This window comes from Diaphorina citri, unplaced genomic scaffold (assembly GCF_000475195.1).
Source record: "Diaphorina citri unplaced genomic scaffold, Diaci psyllid genome assembly version 1.1 scaffold209, whole genome shotgun sequence".
Lineage (NCBI taxonomy): Eukaryota > Metazoa > Arthropoda > Insecta > Hemiptera > Psyllidae > Diaphorina > Diaphorina citri.
The window spans coordinates 116,177-122,325 of record NW_007377646.1 but is presented as its reverse complement, the minus strand read 5'-3'; positions in this window follow the sequence as shown (position 1 = coordinate 122,325).

Here is a 6,149-nt window from a genome sequence, read left to right as displayed (position 1 = left end):
CTAACCTGGTTTTAAAAGTTTTTAAAGCGGACGACGCGATATTAAAACGAGTGAAATCGCAAGTCCTTTTAATCCTATTCTTTTATAGATGCTTATGCATGCAAGTTTTTAATTGAACACTGTTTTCGTAGCTCCGTGTATAGTGGATGAAAACTTTTAAAAGCGGACGCCGCGCTCTTCTCAAAGTTCAAGCTAGTCGGGTTTGACCCGGGCGCGGAACTTTGACGGGAGCCCGGGGCGCCCCTCCGATTAGGCCGGGACTATTCCATCCAGTCAATCTTCTTTCCAGACCGTTGCACGCTTTTTTAACATGAAAAAACCAGTCTCCCCAAAAAGAAAATTTTTAGCGCCGCCGGGGGTTTTTTTTTTTTTTTTTTTTTTAGAAAAAACCCACAATATCTAGTGTAAGTCCTCAAAGCGCGGGGCCCGTGGCAGTCTGCCATTCTGCCTTATGGGTAATCCGGCCCTGACCTTACTAGCGCAATCCAACGTTGCCATGGCTATTTCCCACTGTCCCAGATGATTACCTAACCAAGCGCAAAAAAAGCCACTTTTTTTCTGTTTAAAAGGCTTTTTGTTTTACTTTTTTTTTTCTTCAAATTTTTGCCATGTTGCAAAACGTTTTTCTAACTGACCTGCCTCAAATCCTCTCAAGCGCAATGCAACGTTGATACATTGTCAAATCGATCTGTCCTCAGCAAGTGTTCACACGGTTGAGCGAGCGAGATTTTCACATATGAATGAATTGTCGAATTGTCATTGTGACATTCATGTGCGTCATTAGAGGCTTAATTTATGTATCTAGGGGCCTAGTGTTAAAAATTCGAGCCCCTAGCTTTGAGCGAGCATCTAGCTTTAAGAGAGCCCCTAGATTTTCACATATGAATAAATTGTCATTGTACAATTGATGTGCGTCATGAGGGGCCTTGTCTATCTAGGGGCCTAGTTTATACTTTCGAGCAAAAAATCGAGCCCCTAGCTTTGACTGAGCTTCTAGTTTTAAGCGAGCCCCTAGCTTTGACTGAGCTCCTAGCTTTAAGCAAACGGAGATTTGAGTGAGCCCCTAGATTTTCACATATGATGAATTCTCATTGTACGATTCATGTGCGTCATTAAGGGCCTGGTCTATAGTCACGAGCGAAAATTCGAGCCCCTTGGCTTTAAGACAGCCCCTAGTCTTGAGCTAGCCCCTGAGATATTCATGGGGGGGGGGTCAATAACTGTAACTGCTAAGGTCTTATCGTCGCGAAATCGAAGATAGAAGGAAGACAGGACAGGAGAAAGCCAGCCGTTCCGAGAACGAATACGATCCGTTCAGGATAAAATCTGCCATGGACGGGAATCGAACCCGCAGCCTAGCGTTTACAAGGCAGATGCGCTACCAACCATGCTAACTAGGCTGGTTGGATGTCTTTAGATTGACTGGACGGACTGAAAACTCTCTGTTTTAAGCTTGAGCATTCATACTCTTTCTTGCCACTTCAGCTAATTATTTTCGGTTAGTGATAAGTGGCAAGAGGGGGTTCAAATCTTCAAAAGCCCAAACTTTCCGATGTAGTCGAACTTTCGGCCAAGTCCTACACAGTTCCCCCGCAGCTTTTTCTTCAGAATCTGAAGTTTAGACATTACCTGAAAGCCTGAAACTTTCCTTGTATTTTCATTAAAATCGCCAAATCCGCGAACATAATCGCGAAATCCGCGAACATAATCGGCAAATCCGCGAACATAATCGCCAAATCCGCGAACATAATGGCCAAATACGCGAATAGCTCATTTTTTCGTTTAAGGCGGTTTAATACAACATTTTCTCGTTTATAAAGGTTCAGCAAGTGGAAGAGCAAACTGATGAAAGCATGACAAATTTAAACAAGTTAAGAACAAATTCTGATTTATAGAGGTACCTTAAACTTTAAATCCCCCTAAGTTCTCGTTATTGAATTAAAAAATCCCCTTTACTGACTAAAATCCCTTGTAATTTTCATCCCATCCCCAAAACATCCCCGTGAATCTCTTTGTTGAATTAAAAAATCTGGTGTGAACATCACACGACTTTCCTTATCCTAATGAATGATGCTTATTATTTGGGTGTTCTTGTTCTTATACCCTAATATTTAATAATATCTCTCACCGTTCAGTCGGTTTAGCTGAAAACCGCCAAAAAACGGTAAAATGCCGCCAACCGTTTTACTTTCCTTCCTATAGGATAAGGAAAGTAAAAATCCCCCTGTGATCGACATCCCCCTGTAATCGATCCCACGCAAACCACAGTTTATATTGGTCACCAAAGGGTTAACATGATATCACCGCGTCGCGCGCCGCAGGCGATTACAAACCAACCTTTTTCTTTCTGTTTCAGCCCATGCTTGGCAAAATATTGAACGGGACGCCGGGACACCCCCTGAAATTCGGGACTGTCCCGGCCAATTCGGGACGTTTGGCAAGCCTAGGTATAGAGGACTGTGTTTCGACTTACTCGAGTAATTGGAAAATTAAAGCTTACCATTCAAATTTCAAAAGCCAGCGGCGACAGCACGTTGATAGCACGAAAATTTCGGAGTACCTATTGTTTTTGCAACTTTTTTTAATATCAACATTATTTCCATTGAAAATGGAGTCAAATATAAAACCAATGCCAGCCTAAGTAGCTTGGAAGGTAGCCCGTCTGCCTTGTAAGCGCTAGGTCGCGGGTTCGATTCCCGCCTGGGGCGGATTTTATCCTGAATGGATAAAGTTCGATCTGGGAACAGCTGGCTTTCTCCTATCTTGTCCTCTCTTCGACCTCAGTACTTAGCTCACACTATCAAATCTGTTTAAAACTTTATTTTTTTTTTTTGAAACATATTTTAATTTTATCGCAAGTTATTTTATTTCAGCAGCGGTTCTCAAATCAGTCTCTCTCTCTCTCTCTTTCTTTCTTACTATTTCTCTTTTTTTTTTTATCTCTCTCATACTCTACTCTTTTCTGTACGGCATTTGCTCTCTGGGCGACTCATTTCGGTCGCGACGGTCGAAAAGTAACAGCTCGGTCAATTCGACGACGTCGAGTAACAGCGGCACGATTGGGTGAGTACTTTGAAGGGGATGGATGGCAAGAGAAGGTTGGGAGAGTAACTCCAAATTTTCGGAGTCTGGACTACAGTAAAGAATAGAATATACTACCAGAATGAGACTGAAAAGTCCCTTTACACCCTTTTAGGTCTTATGTATTTGGTACCTACAAGACAGGTGTGAAATTTATAAATAAAAGTTAAAGGAGAAAAATGAACCCTTCCCTCCTCGTCCCCTCCAAAATATGGCCCTGTCTATAGATATTAGGTAACTTGAACATAAAGTAGGTCCCCTGAGATCTCAATTATCCACTTTCGCCTGTACTACATTGTATCCATCATGATAGTTAGGTACGGGTATTTCCCTGATCACTGCCTTGCATGTCAACCCACAATTTATCGATACATTCCTAGACAGAGAGTTACCTTAGAAAAAAAGAAAAGATTATGAGAAGAAGGAAGAAGAAAAAAAAAAGCAAAAAAGAAAAGACGAAGAAGGAAAAAGAGTGACAGTAGTAGAAGAAGAAGAAGAAGAAGAAGAAGAAGAAGAAGAAGAAGACGAAGGTGGAGGAGGAGGAGGAAGAAAAAGAAATAGAAGCTTATAATGATCATTTTTTTGTGAGTTGAGAAAATGTTGACTGATCTAAGGAAAAAGAAAATTGAATAAAGAAAGAAAAATAAAAAAAAAATATTGAAAAATTCTAACTCAGGGGCGGGATTAATGCCTAGGGCATTCATTCATTTCCAACTTCCACATACAGATGGAAGTTGGAAACTCCTGCTCTAGGGACAATGAATAAAACCACTCTTCTCACTCTTTAATAATTCATCAATATTAACAATTCAATTCCGGTATTCTGCACTTTATTTGTCAATGTTGAAAAGTCTGGACATCCAGATGCTCTTTAAAGATATATGGTGCAATTATTTCATTCCTGAATTTACCTACCCCAAATTATAAACTGAAGTGTTTCATTCAAGAATGGATTAAGTCCCCTCTTGAAACACGAAATAAAACAGCTCCAAAGTTTTTGATTTCCACTGAAAAGTATGAAGAAAATATCAAGGGGTTGATTTTTAACAAAATTTTTCTTCTTCTTCTTCTTCTTCTTCTTCTTCTTCTTCTTCTTCTTCTTCTTCTTCTCCTCCTCCTCCTCCTCCTTCGTTTTCTTCTTCTTTTTCTTCTTCTCTTCCTCTTCTTTTCCTACCTTTTCCCAATCCCAAATTCAATTTGGGGTCCACATTACCATTTTACATCCTACTTCTGCCAATTTTCGACAATATTTCACATTAGAAAAGAAATTGAAGAAAAAAAAAAAAAAATCAAACAGAGTCAGTCCATTTTTGCATAAAATTCCTTCAACCCTTTCCCTCCCCTTGGTCCCCTTTTCAGACCAGACAAAAGGTTAGACTGAAATTTCTCTTGAGTTAACCGCAAGCATCAAGTTTACCCCCTTTGCCTTTCCATCCAGAAGCTCGCCCCAATTAGAATAAAAGACAAAAACCCACAGGAAGAACGAAAGAGAAGAAGGAGAAGAAGAAGAAGAAGAAGAAGAAGAAGAAGAAGAAGAAGAAGAAAAAAAGACGAAAACTGGGAAGGCAATGAATAAAAAGAAAAAGAAGAAGAATTGGACGAAGAAGGAAACGAAAAAAAAAGCTGACCCACAAGAAGAAAGAGAAAACGACGAAGGAGAAGGAGAGGAGGAAGAAGAAGAAGAAGAATAAGAAGAAGAAAATACGAAAACTAGGAAGGCAATGAATAAAAAGAAAAAGAAGAAGAATTGAAAGAACGAGGAATCGAAGAAAAAGGCTAACCCACAACCCACAAGAAGACTAGAACAAAAAGAAGAAGACGGTAGCGAACAAAAAGACAAGGAAGAAGAGACGAAAACTAGGAAGGCAATGAATAAAAAGAAAAAGAAGAAGAATTGAAAGAACGAGGAATCGAAGAAAAAGGCTAACCGAAAACCCACAAGAAGAACTAGAACAAAAAGAAGAAGACGGTGGCGAACAAAAAGACAACGAAGAAGAACAATAGGAAGACAGAGACGAAGAAGGCAGGAAGACAATGATGAAGGAGAAGAAGAAAGACAACGAAGAAGAAGGAAACGAAAGAAGAAGAGAAAGAAAAACAAAGAACAAGAAAGAGAAGAAGAAGGTGACAAAAAAAGAAGAAGAAAAACAAAGAACAAGAAAGAGAAGAAGAAGGTGACGAAAAAAAAGAGGAAGAAAAACAAAGAACAGGTCAGAGAAGAAGGAAGAAAAACAAGGATCTTTTTCAGGCGTTTGACCCTTTTCCGTTTTTAGTCCGTCCTTCCTTTATTATTACAATAGTAATAACAAGCTGGGTCCGTCCCTCCGGGAATTTTTTAGCCTGTAGTTTATTCGATCGTGATTAAAGAAAATAAGTACCTATGTACCTACCTAATTTGTTTAATATTCAGTTTATTATTATTCTTGATTTGATCCGTAGTTTATTCGATCAGTACCTATGTACCTACCCAATTTGTTTAAAATTCAGTTTATTATTATTCTTGATTTGATTTTTCGATTTTACTTTCATGTAATGATTTAAAATCAAGACTAGAGCCCGTTCTCCCTTTATTCCCAATATAAGGTTTAAGCTCCGCGGGCCGAACTTCGAGATATGTACAGTTCGGCCGTTATTCGAGGCCAAAGTTTCGCTATTCAGAGGTAAACTTTCGGCCTTCTATCAACTTTACCTTTCGGGCCAGGGATCTCATACTTTGCCGGGCGGTACATTATAGGATGTGGATCCAAAGTTTCCGCGGGCCGAACTTCGAGAAATCTACGGTTCCGCCGTTATTCAGTGCCAAAATTTTGCACTTCAGAGTTTCTTTTTACGAGTAAGAGGGTCAATCCTAAAATAATATTTTCTCAGAGATCTCGGTACTTGGATGAATCCCTTTTCCCACCACTTTTCCTCTTAGATGTAAATATCATGATGGAAGACTCAGTAACTTTGTGAAGTTCCATAACAATAGATGTAAAAGAAATAACTTATACCTACTATTCAATGGGTTGGTAGGACTTTTTTTTTTTTTTTTTTTTTTTTTTTTTTTTAGAGGGTTTGCAGGGGGG